General features: G+C 47.7%; 1 pseudogene; it reads right to left on the bottom strand.

Annotated features, from left to right (window-relative positions):
* Positions 1 to 11145: 11145 nt before the first annotated feature.
* LOC132832159 (elongation factor 1-beta-like) lies at positions 11146 to 12256 on the bottom strand (annotated as a pseudogene).
* Between the last annotated feature and the right edge of the window lie 2458 nt (positions 12257 to 14714).

Genomic DNA, 14714 nt, shown 5'->3' with positions numbered 1-14714 from the left:
CAGAGATGTGGGTAGAACAGGGACAGGAATGGCTATTGCAGGTTCCAGGGTTTAAATGTTTTAGTAGGGTCAGAGGTGGGGGTAAAAGAGGGGGAGGTGTAGCATTGCTTGTCAAGGGTAGTATTACAGCGGTGGAAAGGAAAATGGAGGAAGACTTGCCATCTGAGGTAGTTTGGGCTGAGGTTAGAAATAGGAAAGGTGAGGTCACCCTGTTAGGAGTTTTCTACAGGCCTCCTTATAGTTCGAGAGATGTAGAGGAAAGTATTGCAAGGATGATTCAGGAGAAGAGTGAAAGTAGTAGGGTGGTTGTTATGGGGGACTTTAACTTCCCAGATATTGACTGGGAAAGCTATAGCTCGAGTTCGTTAGATGGGTCGGTGTTTGTCCAATGTGTGCAGGAGGGTTTCCTGACGCAATATGTAGACAGGCCAACAAGAGTGAGGCTATACTGGATTTGGTTCTAGGTAATGAACCAGGCCAGGTGTTAGACTTGGAGGTAGGTAAGCACTTCGGGGACAGTGACCACAACTCAGTGACTTTTACTCTAGTGATGGAGAGGGATAAGTGTGCACTGCAGGGCAGGAGTTATAGCTGGGGGCAGGGAAATTATGATGTGGTGAGGCATGACGTAGGATGTGTGGATTGGAAAAATAGGCTTCAAGGGAAGGACACAAATGATATGTGGAGCTTGTTCAAGGAGCAGCTGTTGGGTGTCCTTGATAAATATGTACCAGTCAGGCAGGGAGGAAAGGGTCTTGTGAGGGAGCTGTGGTTTAATAAGGAATTGGAATCCCTTGTAAAAGGGAAGAGGGCGGCCTATGTAAAGATGAGGCGTGAAGGTTCAATTGGGGCGATTGAGTGTTATAAGGTAGCCAGGAAGGATCTAAAGAGAGAGCTAAGAGCAGCGAGAAGGGGACATGTAAAGTCCTTGGTTGGTAGGATTAGGGAAAACCCAAAGGCTTTCTATAGGTATGTCAAGAATAAAAGGATGACTAGGGTAGGTATTGGTCCAGTCAAGGATAGTAGTGGAAGGTTGTGCGTGGAGGCGGAGGAGATTGGAGAGACACTAAATCAATACTTTTCATCAGTATTCACTCAGGAACAGGACATTGTTGCTGATGTGAATATTGAGTCACAAGTGATTAGAATGGATGGCCTTGAGGTATGTAGGGAAGAGGTCCAGGGAATACTGGAAAGGGTGAAAATAGATAAGTCCCCTGGGCCTGATGGCATTTATCCTAGGATCCTCTGGGAAGCTAGGGAGGAGATAGCGGAGCCATTGGCCTTGATTTTTATGTCGTCGTTGTGTACAGGAATAGTGCCAGAAGACTGGAGGATAGCGAATGTGGTCCCCCTGTTCAAGAAGGGGAGTAGGGACAGCCCTAGTAACTATAGGCCAGTGAGTCTCACTTCTGTTGTGGGCAAAGTCTTAGAGAGAATTGTAAGGGATAGGATGTATGAACATCTGGATAGGAATAATGTGATCAAGGATAGACAGCATTGTTTTGTGAAGGGCAGGTCGTGCCTCACAAACCTTATTGAGTTCTTTGAGAAGGTGACCAAGGAAGTGGACGAGGGTAAAGCAGTAGATGTGGTGTATATGGATTTTAGCAAGGCGTTTGATAAGGTACCCCATGGTAGGCTAATGCAAAAATTACGGAGGTATGGCATTGAGGGTGCATTAGAGGATTGGATTAGGAATTGGCTGGCTGGAAGGAGACGGAGGGTAGTAGTTGATGGTATAGGTTCATCTTGGAGTGCAGTTACTAGCGGTGTTCAGCAAGGATCTGTTTTGGGACCATTGCTGTTTGTCATTTTTATAAATGACCTGGAGGAGGGGCTTGAAGGCTGGGTGAGCAAGTTCGCGGATGATACGAAAGTCAGTGGAGTGGTGGACAGCGAAGAAGGATGTGGCAGGTTACAGCGGGATATAGAAAAGTTGCAGAGCTGGGCAGAAAGGTGACAAATGGAGTTCAATGTAGCTAAGTGTGAAGTCATTCACTTTGGTAGGAGTAACAAGAAGATGGATTACTGGGCTAATGGTAGGCTACTTGGTATTGTGGATGAGCAGAGGGATCTTGGTGTCCATGTACACAGATCTCTGAAAGTTGCCACCCAGGTAAATAGTGCTGTGACAAAGGCATATGGCGTACTGGGCTTTATTGGTAGAGGAATTGAGTTCCGGAGTCCTGAGGTCATGTTGCAGTTGTATAAGACTCTGGTGCGGCCTCATCTGGAGTATTGTGTGCAGTTTTAGTCTCCATACTATAGGAAGGATTTGGAGGCACTGGAACGGGTGCAGAGGAGGTTTACCAGGATGTTGCCTGGCATGGTAGGAAGATCGTATGAGGAAAGGCTGAGGCAATTGGGGCTGTTCTCATTGGAGAAAAGAAGGTTTAGGGGAGATTTGATAGAGGTGTACAAGATGATTAGGGGTTTAGATAGGGTTGACAGTGAGAACCTTTTTCCGCGTATGGAGTCAGCTGTTACGAGGGGACACAGCTTTAAATTAAGGGGAGGTTAGTATAGGACAGGTGATAGGGGTAGATTCTTTACTCAGCGAGTTGTGAGTTCATGGAATGCCCTGCCAGTATCAGTGGTGGACTCTCCCTCTTTATGGTCATTCAAGCGAGCATTTGATAAGCATATGGACGTTATTGGGCTAGTGTAGGTTAGGTAGGCTTCGGTCGGCGCAACATCGAGGGCCGAAGGGCTTGTACTGCGCTGTATTTTTTCTATGTTTCTATGTTTCTAACACAGTCCCTCTGGGACTACACCACTAATCTGGGACAACACTGCCGCACTGGGACGACACCGTCACACTGGGACAACACCATCACTCTGGGACTACACCACCACACTGGGACTACACGGCTGCACTGGGACAACACCGTACTCTGAGACTACACCTTCACACTGGGACAACACTGACACACTGGGACAACACTGACACACTGGGACTACACCGCTTAACTGGGACTACACTATCACTTTGGGACTACAGCATCACACTGGGACTACACCACCGCACTGGGACTACACCATCACAGTGGGACTACAGCATCACACTGAGACTACACTGCTACACTGAAACAACACTGCCGCACTGGGACTACACCGTCACTCTGGGACTACACTGCCACACTGGGACTACACCGCTGCACTGGGACTACACTGGGAGTACACCGTCACACTGGGACGACACCGCCGCACTGGGACGACACCGCCGCACTGGGACGACACCATCACACTGTGACTACATCGTCACTTTGGGAATACACCGTCAACCTGGGACAACACCGTCACTCTGGGACTAAACTGCCACACTGGGACTACACCGCCACACTGGGAATACACCGCCACACTGGGAATACACCGCCGCACTGGGACTACAAGGCTGCACTGGGACAATACCACCGTACTGGGACTACACCGTCACACTGGGACTACACCATCACACTGGGACTACACCACTGCACTGAAATAACACCGCCGCACTGGGACTACACGGTCACACTGGGACTACACGGTCACTCTGGGACCACACCATCACTCTGGGACTACACCGCCACACTGGGACTACACCGCCACACTGGGACTACACTGTCACTCTGAGACTACATCTTCACACTGGGTCTACACAGCCACGCTGAAACAGCACCGCCGCACTGGAACTACACCGTCAATCTGGGACCACACCGTCACTCTGGGACTACACTGCCGGGACTACACCGCTGCACTGGGAGTACAACATCACACTGGGACAACACCGCCGCACTGGGACTACACCGCCATACAGGGACTACACCGCCATACAGGGACTACACCGCCACACTGGGACTACACCATAACACTGGGACTACACCATAACACTGGGACAACACCGCTGCACTGGGACAATACCACCATACTGGGACTACACCGTCATACTGGGACTACGCCATCACACTGGGACTACACCACTGCACTGAAACAATACCGCTGCACCGGGATTACACCGTCACTCTGGGACTACACCCTCACACTGGGACAACACAGTCACACTGGGACTACACCGCCACACTGGAACAACACTGCCGCACTAGGACTACACCATCGCACTGGGACTACACCATCACACTGGGACAACACCGTCACTCTGGGACTACACCATCTCACTGGGACAACACCGTCACTCTGGGACTACACCCTCACACTGGGACAACACAGTCACTCTGGCACAACACTGCCGCACTGGGACTACACCATCACACTGGGACTACACCGCTGCACTGAAACAACACCACTGCACTGGGACTATGCCATCACTCTGGGTCTACACTGTCACACTGGGACAACACAGTCACTCTGGGACAACACTGCCGCACTGGGACTCCACCGCCACATTGGGAGAACACTGTCACTCTGGTACTACACTGCTGCACTGGGATGACACTGTCACACTGGGACTACACTGCTACACTGGGACAACACCTCTGCACTGGGACTACACTGTCACTCTGGGACTACACTGCCACTCTGGGACTACACCGTCACACTGGGACTACACCATCACTTTGGGACTACACCATCACACTGGGACTACGCCATCACTCTGGGACTACACCCTCACACTGGGACAACACAGTCACTCTGGCATAACACTGCCGCACTGAAACAACACCACCGCACTGGGACTACACCATCACTCTGGGTCTACATTGTCACGCTGGGACAACACAGTCACTCTGGGACTACACCGCCACTCTGGGACAACACTGCCGCACTGGGACTACACCATCACACTGGGACAACACCGCCACTCTGAGAATACACCATCACACTGGGACGACACCGTCACACTGGGATTACACCGCCACACTGGAACAACATTGTCACTCTGAGTCTACACCACCGCACTGGGACAACACCGTCACACTGGGACATCAACGCCACACTGGGACAACACTGCCACTCTGAGAATACACCATCACACTGGAACTACACCGCCACACTGGGACGACACCGCCATACTGGGACAACACCGTCACTCTGAGTCTACACCGCCGCACCGAAACAACACCGCTGCACTGGGACTACACTGTCACTCTGGGACTACACTGCCACTCTGTGACTACACCGTCACACTGGGACTACACCATCACTTTGGGACTACACCATCACACTGGGACTACGCCATCACTCTGGGCCTACACCCTCACACTGGGACAACACAGTCACTCTGGCACAACACTGCCACACTGGGACTATACCAACACACTGGGACTACACTGCCGCACTGAAACAACACCACCGCACTGGGACTACACCATCACTCTGGGTCTACATTGTCACACTGGGACTACACCATCACACTGGGACTAGACCGCCACACTGGGACTACACCGCCACAGTGGGACAATACCACTGCACTGGGACTACACCGTCACTCTGAGACTACACCTTCACACTGGGACTACACCATCACTTTGGGACTACACCATCACACTGGGACTACGCCATCACTCTGGGACTACACCCTCACACTGGGACAACACAGTCACTCTGGCACAACACTGCCGCACTGGGACTACATCATCACACTGGGACTACACCGCTGCACTGAAACAACACCACCGCACTGGGACTACGCCATCACTCTGGGTCTACACTGTCACACTGGGACAACACAGTCACTCTGGGACTACACTGCCGCACTGGGACTACACCACCACACTGGGACAACACCGTCACTCTGAGTCTACACCTTCACACTGGAACTATACCACCACACTGGGATAACACTGTCACTCTGGTACTACACTGCTGCACTGGGATGACACCGTCACACCGGAACTACACTGCTACACTGGGACAACACCGCTGCACTGGGACTACACCGTCACACTGGGACTACACCATCACACTGGGACTAGACCGCCACACTGGGACTACACCGCCACAGTGGGACAATACCACTGCACTGGGACTACACCGTCACTCTGAGACTACACCTTCACACTGGGACTACACCGTCATACTGGGACTACACCGCCACACTGGGACAACACGATCACTCTGAGACTACACCACCGCACTGGGACAACACCATCACTCTGAGACTACAGTGCCGCACTGAAACAACACTGTCACACTGGCACTACACCACCACACTGGGAGAAAACGGTCACACTGAGACTATGCAATCACACTGGGACAACACCATTTCACTGTGACTACACCATCACACTGGGACTACACCGTCACCCTGGGACTAAACCGCCACACTGGAACTACACCATCACACTGGGATTACGCCATCATACTGGGACTACACCGTCACTCTGGGACTACACCGCCACACTCAGACAACACCACCACACTCGGAAAACACTGCCACACTGGAACTACACTGTCACACTGGGACTACACCATCACACTGGGACTACACTGTCACACTGGGACTACACCGCCACACTGGGACTACACCATCACACTGGGACTACACCATTACACTAGGACAACACCGTCACACTGGGACAACACCGCCGCACTGGGACTACTCTGTCACACTGGGACTACACCGCCACACTGGGACTACACCGCCACACTGGGACTACACAGCCGCACTGGGACTATATCGTCACTCTGGGACAACACTGTCACACTGGGACTACACCGCCACACAGGACTACACTGCCATACTGGGACAACACCGTCACACTGAGACTACACCACTACACTGGGACAGGACTGGCACACTTTGACAAGAACGCTGCACTGGAACAAGATCACCGCATTGGGAAAATGTTCCGTCAAAGCCATTAAGAGAAGCTAAGACAAATCTTGTTAATAACTAAAGTAACTGGAAACTTTAAAAGCAGAGAAAGATGAAAAAAGCAAAACTAGATGGAGTAGACGAGCTGTGGCCTTCTGGGTTAAGGAGTCTGTACACTGCACTGCTACTCCGCCTCCAACTTGCTGGTGCATCCAGGCCATCCACAAAAAGTGTAACAGCCAACATTAGTCCATTATTTTATAGATTAGCTCATACCAATTGAGCAATTGAAGGTAAGAATCAATTGGGACACTAGGATGGGGGAGGTGGTGGTGATGAGTAGGAAATAGGAGGTAGGTAATGATGGTGGTGAAAGAGAGAGAGTGCCTTCCAATGGTCATGGGAAGTCTCTTTTGCCTGCAGCATTTGACCAATCCACTTATAACCTCCACAAAAATGCTAAAACCATCTTAAGGAAATACTCTGCTCTTATGTGAGGTAGTAACTTTCTTTGTGCTTGGGGTGAAGGATGTATTCAAGCCTCCAATCACAAAATGAGCTAGAGAAAAAGCAGGTGGAATTGGTTTCCATCCCGTTCTTGAAGACCTTCATCAGGGTCCTGTCTGGACCACATGAGCACTCTAGTTTGTAGCCAGAACTTGAATAGGAATTTTACCACAAAAAGAATATGAATTAAGAAGCGCCTTAACCACACATAGATCACAGCAATTCAAATAGGCAGTCCATCATAGCCTGGGCAACAAATGCTAGTAATACTCACATCCCAAGAATAAATAAAGTGAATTCTTCACAGGTAATTGGCAAATTGATGTAGAACTGTCAATTTAGTAAACATTTAGTAAATCATGACATAAATCCTTACAGACAACAAAAACATATAAAAAGTCAACAAAAAGTTGAAGCAAAGATGAAGTGCTGAATCTTACTGTGATTTGGCTGAGTTTGAGTTGTGTTGAGCTTTTCGGAGAGATTCCTGCTCCAAGGCCTCAGTGAGATTTTCTCCCATTTCTAATCAAAAATGCCTCATTAGCCAAATACCCTATGTCCCCTACCCCTATGTCATCTCGATGTGATTCTATCCTCTTATCACAGAGCATTTCACAACAACCTCTCTCTCAACAGATAGCTGCCAAAAGACTGGCATCTCTTGTGCCCATGCCATCTTTCAAGCTTTGGTAATCCAGTGCTGCCTCTCACCAGCAGCTTAATGACAAGGCAACTACAAAGCCACATTGTTAACGGCACGGAGTCAGCATGGGTTGACACTTTCTTACACATCCATTCTCTCATTGCTGTTTTATCACCGGGCCATTACACTTCACCCGATCTTAGACACATCTCATTTGAAGACCCTTTCAGCGTGCTTGCTACTCTTTGCCCAATGCTCACTAGACACCCAAATCTTGTCACTGCTCAGCAAGGTAACATCGCATACAGGCAAGCAATCGGACCAGTCCAAGATGAGCTTTTATTGCCAGCTGGCAAAAGGGTACACAGAGGAAATGAACAGAGGCTGCAGTTTCCCCACAATGTGAACCAAATGACCTTGATGGTCCACGATATTCTGCTGGACCCAGCTCACGTCTACTGGAACCGAATGTCAATCAGGTCTTGTCTGGGAGAGACTAATGTGACTGAGCTCTGTCATCCACAAGGAGAGCCTCCTCCAGCTCAGTGGCCTCACCGGTGTCCTCAGCCAACTGTTCCTGATTTCCCCAGCTCCAACCACAACATCTTGAACCCTGTTCTGACTGTGAGATATGTGGGTGACACCCAGATGGTAAGGCACACTCTGTCTGATTACAATGAAGAGCACACCTACCTGCTCCAAGTTGAGAACCTGCACTTTCAGGCAGTTCTATCACCTGTACTGCCCCAAGCAGCATGTGCACAACTTGGTAAAAGGTGCCACTCTGCGTGAGTGACCAGTGCATTAGCTCCAAAAGGATGTGCCTGCAGTGTGGTCACATTCTCATCCCAGACCCACTTCAACCATTCCACCTTCCTTTGAATTCACTTGAGTCTTCTGCCACACTTCCCTTGTCCATTGTATGGCATTGCCATACTTCCATGGTTCATGATCGACCCACAGCATCCTTGGATATTCCACAGGTCATTGGGTGCTTTTCAGCAGCATTTATCTCCTTTTAAGTTATTGCTGCTAACTCCAGCATCATGGAGATGACAATGTCAGTTTAGAGTGACATGGTGCAATCCACTTTTGATCAATGGTTGTCACATAAGTGCATTAACTCCTCGTGCACTGCAGACACGCAAAGTAATGTTTGCAAATGAAACATAGCTGGAGTTTAGAAGTCCATGCTTCATGTATTTGTTCCTTTCATGTCCTCACGTTCAGAGGTATGGATCCTGAGCTTTCATCCATCAAAGTGATACTGATTCCACCCAGCCCCTTCTCTGTTGCACTGCACATTCAGAAAACAGCAAGAGATGGCAGGAAATACAGTTCCTTGTGGCCACAATATTAGTATGGGCCCCCCTCCTGTTTGCCAGGTACCCCCACAATTTCCATGTCCCTTGTACCTCACATGACCGCCCATTTCCACCCATCTCCCCACAATGTGAAGATCCACAACATTGAACTGCAACTCTTTGCTTATCTTGTCCCCTGAATCCAGGCATGACACTTTAATGATGCCCATCCTGTCTCTTGCACTCTCCCTATGGGGGTGATGGAAGGGGTCAGTGCCAATAATGATTCCTCCCAAAGTGTAAACTTCCAATTCTGCTCTTCATGCCATCAATATACCCAGGGATTGCTCTCGTCGTGGCCCTGTTCCCATGCCAATGCTTTACCTTCCCCTCTCTTTCAGCCTTGACTCCCCCGGCCATTTTGGTAGCTGTATCTCCAGATATTCTTGACCGCCAGGACTGTGATTGGCCCAGAGCTCTGGCTAACTCTGATGAGCATCCCCTCGACCTAACTGAGCTAACTCCAAGCTCTGTCTTGGGATCTCCTGACTGCAGAGACGTGATTCCCCTGACTTTGATGCTGGCTCTACTAGTGGTACCATGGCTCACACTCCATACTGCAGTCAGACAAGTCAGCGGAGAGTGAATGGCCAGAGCTGACAACCGAGTGCAGCCAAGCCCCTGCACAGCATGTGGAATGTCCCTCTGGCTGGCACTCCCAAGACCCCTTGCTGGACTCAGGACTAGACTCTACCCAGATTTCAACATGGCCATCTGCTTGAATAAATGCACAGTGTTTGCCATTCATCAAGGCCCATTCTGATTGACAAGTAGGTCAAGCAGCCTACATACTTGTAGCGAAGTTACAGTACAGACAGACTTTGGCTCTGGATGAAGCATCAATGCACCAGCTGGCATGCCAAGGCAGGCAAGGCATGGATGCCAAGGCAGGCAAGTAGGCACTAACTTGGCAAATGCTAACAGAGTGAGATGAAATAAAACAAAGGCCATTTTTGAGAAACAAGAGGTAGAGGCATCAGTGGACCCGGGACCTATCGAGCCTGCTCTTTACTCCTAGTCAGAATTCTGGACACGCCGCATGTTAGAGTGAGACCTGAGAGACCGTTAGGTTTTATTTTTGCTTTTATTTGTCGTGGAGGTCAGTCATTAAAAAGAGGCTGCCCATGTCCTTTTAACAACAAAAAAAGTTTATTACACAAAAAAGAAAAAAAAAATGACATTCTAGAAGAACAAATTAAAACAAGCTGGCCACGAATACCATAAAGAAAGATTCAACCTTTCTACCCGAGCAAAAATGCTACAGACACTTACATTTCAAGGAAGAATCCCAGTTCTCTCAATGCTAATTGTCCTTATTCAGATAACAGAAGTGTAATTGGTTTCTTTTCAGTATATTTCTGCATTGACTTGATGTTATTTTCTTCAGTTGAAGCCTCTTCCCAAGACCTTTAAAATAAACTTAAATACTTTTAACTCTGATTAACATGGGTTCTTTAACTGCATGATTCAACAACTTTGTAAGGTATCTTCTTCCTCTGCCTTCACAGCTTTCAGGATTTTGCTGATTAAACAATTCAGGAACTCTCCACCAGCCCTGACTGCCCTGACTGCCAATAACAGCACCTCTGCTATTAAGGGCCTCTTCTCACTGAATCAATCTGCTTCTGTCTGAATGAAATAAAAATAGGAAGTAGTTCAGCAGGTGTGGCAGAACCTTAGGAGAGAAAACACAGCGTTAATAATTCACAGTCTGACATGATGTCTTCAGTGAAGAAGAAACCACCTTGGGCCACCTCAAATAAACCTGTGCATTTTGGAGCCAGGTATGATTGACATGATGCTACAAATGGCTGGACAATGACCCACCTTCTATTTTTTTCTTCTGGATACGTCAATTTTAATTAGGTGTTCATTTGTTGTCATTCTACACTTTATTGAAGGCTGCAACATCAACAGATTGTACATAATCTTCAAATGCAACAATAGTTTCTTCCAGCATATCTGTTCCCAACTTGTCATCTTCAACTACGCATTGGATCTATAGCTTTTTGATGCCATAGCCCACAGGAACCAGTTTGGCGGCACCCCAAAGTAAGCCACCCATTGTCACTGAGCATACACACTCTTCCAATTTGACCATGTCAGTTTCACCATCCCATGGCTTTACATCCAACAAAATAGATAATTTCACAGTAAGTGCTGGCTTTTTGGACTTCTTAGTTTCATATTGAGCTAAACATTCTTCTTTGTTTCCAATGATGATGAGGGAAGTGCAGAGGCTAAAAGGCTCAAAGAGATCGATGTCATTGTTGTCATCATTATCCACAGCTTTTACTGATGTTGTATCTGCTAAAATTTGTGAACCATATTTACTGAGGGGTTGCTGGAAGGCAAGCCTTGGTGCTTTCATTGGATAGGATATGATTGTACCAACAAAGTGCAGGTAGAAGTCAGCTGATGGTGGAGCATCAAGAGCTTCAAAGACAGCTATGTCAGCTTGAGATGGAGCATACCCCTCGCTCTAGCTCTGGTTTGCCAGGTAATCATTCAACACCTTGAGACCAGAGGGAGATTTGAGGTTGCCAAATCCAATGTGACCAGTTAAGAATGTGTGTGTGAGAAAGGGGTGGAGTTGGGAAGGCACTGAGGAGCAGACGGCCTAGCTCTTTCTGTGTGAGAGAGGGTGGGCAGGTAGACCCGGCAGCTCCTGGTCTCCAATGGCACGTCTCTGTCGCATGCGCAGTGTCCATTACCTACGTTCTATTAGTTAGCTGTCCCAGTGTCAGCCAATCCACACCCCACCATCCAATGCACTCCTGAGTCTGATTATTCTGCAGCTCCGAAAACCCAGGCAAAATTGAGGGCTGCAGATGCTGGAGATCAGAGTCAAGATTAGAGTGGTGCTGGAAAAGCACAGCAGGGGCAGGCAGCATCCGAGAAGCTGGAAAATCGACACTTCGGGCAAAAGCCCTTCATCAGGAATCTGAAACCCCAGTTGATGTCTGAGCAGCACCTACCTTCCATAGCTGCGAGCTACGTTTCTAAGAGTCTGTTTGGTTCACATTGAGAAAACTTGCGATTCTGAACAAGATCCAGCATTGTTTCAACAGCAAGATGTGGTTTATTGCATGATAGTAAAAAGTATCATGTGCGCTGGCCGTGACCGCTTTACAGATATTTTCAGACTGATGGAGGTGTTTTCAATTGGAGGCTTCTTCAGGCTTTCTCAAAAACATAGGAAAATCTTTTGAGTGAACTTCTTTTCCCTGATGACTGCACTCTCCTGCCTCAAAGTCAGTCGGACCTGCAAGGTCTAATAACAGGTTTTCTTTTCCCTATGCAGCTCTACTTTTCAGACATAAATTTAAAGAAAACTGATGTCCCTCATCAGCCTGCACTCCAAGAGGAACATAGATCACCAAGTACTAGGAATTGAGGTGAATGTTGTGCAGCAATTTAACTACTTAAACACCCATCGTTTTGTTTAATGCTACCATAGAGAAGGAGGTGGACAATACGCTTTCGAAAGCAAACAGTATGATCGGCAGACTGAGTGTGGAGCAACCATGGCCTTGTAGCACAGGCTAATCACAAAGTGTACAATGCCGTAGTGCTCACCACTCGTCTCTGTGGTGCCAGGTCAGCTCTCCTGTACTAATGGCAAGTACCCACTGCATCTTGCACCACTAACTGAAAGGCCAACAGCCAGCCATCACCCAGGAAGAAGGATGCTGCTGGGAGGGGGAGGTAACATGTACTGAGAGCTGTTGGAACAATCAGAGGTTAGTAGCTTTTCTGCACTCAGCAGCGCAAGCAGAGAAGAGGTGGCTGTCAATATGAAACCCTCCCAAGGCCTCTGTTCAAGGACAGTCTGTGACGTGATGGCAGGAAGAGGGTCAGAAGAAGGGTCATGGGAGGAGAGGGGAAGCAGTATGAGTATCAAGGGGCTACACCTTTTTGAGGCTGGGTCCCTCATTCAGGCAGGAGAAAGTGAGGACTGCAGATGCTGGAGATCAGAGCTGAAAAATGTATTGCTGGAAAAGCGCAGGAGGTCAGGCAGCTCCTTGGATGCTGCCTGACCTGCTTCGCTTTTCCAGCAACACATTTTTCACCCCTCATTCAGGTATCACCACCACGTCCATTTCTAAAATCCACATGCAAATCTGCAAGGGTTCGCCAGTCATGCTCCTTGAATGTTGACGTCTTGTCCACAATTGGCTAATACCAAAGACTGTGTGATGAGGATCTTAAGGGATATGAATTATCTACTTAAGGGGCTCCAATTGGCAGCCAGGCAGGAAAGCCATTCACAGTTCTTCCATCGCTGCACTTAACTGAGGTGAGACCAGGGTGGATCCTTTCCAATTCAATGCTGCATAATACAACTCATCACAGGGAGATCACAAAATCCTGTCTGCTTTACAGGGTACATACACTATTATTTTTCAGCCAGATCCTGTATTTTTTCCTCCAAGATATGTCACAATATAAAAAATTGTCGCAAGACAAAGTTTCAAACCACAGTTGCACCATCAAACTACTCCGCATTTGAGCTGTGATAAATTTTGACCTTTGGTGATAGTTACAGGAAGGAGAAATAAGTTGCATAAATCCCACTAACAACATTTTCCCAAGACTGGCAATCAATAACACATAAGGAAAATGGCACTGTACCCCAATGCAGTAAGCATTCACAAGAAATAAGAAACTACTAGCTGCACTTGCCATGATTAAAGCTTCAGTGAGTTTATTTTAACCTCTACCTAGCAAATACTAATCCTCTGAAACATTCTCTGTCATCCCACTGGATAACCCCACAACTAAACCGGAAGCATTTGTATCCAAGATTGCCAGTAAGCATATTTCTTCTGGACGTTTTCTCCCTGGCCTTCAACCTTATAGTGCTCCAACCCTGAAGAGCCAACATCTACCTCCTTCCAAAAATTCATAAACAAGTCTGCTCTGTTCTGATGAAATATCATTGAGGTGAATTATTACTCATTTACTCTCAGCAGCTGCAGCCTGATTGGTTGAGTATTTACAGCATTTACTGTTCTTATTTCATCATTCCAACATTGGCAGTTTTTACTTATACACATTTTTGGTCAGGTTTTTTCTACTGAACATAACACAAAGGAAAATGATTCACTGAGAGAAGACACACTTCACACTGGATTTGGTCTCAAACCATCTGCACATTGTAAGTAAGTGCATATCCTATGTAAGTCATTTTTCACAACTGTTCCCCAAAATGCACCTTTTGGTGCATACACACTGTACACGGAAAGTTACAGCAATCCCCTATTGCCAACTTACTGAATTGCAAATGCCATGGTACAATCCTGCTGTACAGTACATAGGTAATGCAGGATGTACAAGAGTAAAATGAATCTTTGGCTTAAATAAAGGTTCAGTTATTACAGAGTACCTATTCTATTGCATGTAACAGTTAATCACTGCTACATATTCCATCAAAGCCAAG

The sequence above is a fragment of the Hemiscyllium ocellatum genome, chromosome 34 (genome assembly GCF_020745735.1).
Source record: "Hemiscyllium ocellatum isolate sHemOce1 chromosome 34, sHemOce1.pat.X.cur, whole genome shotgun sequence".
NCBI classification, from domain to species: Eukaryota; Metazoa; Chordata; class Chondrichthyes; order Orectolobiformes; family Hemiscylliidae; genus Hemiscyllium; species Hemiscyllium ocellatum.
This window is presented reverse-complemented; position numbering and strand designations above follow the sequence as displayed.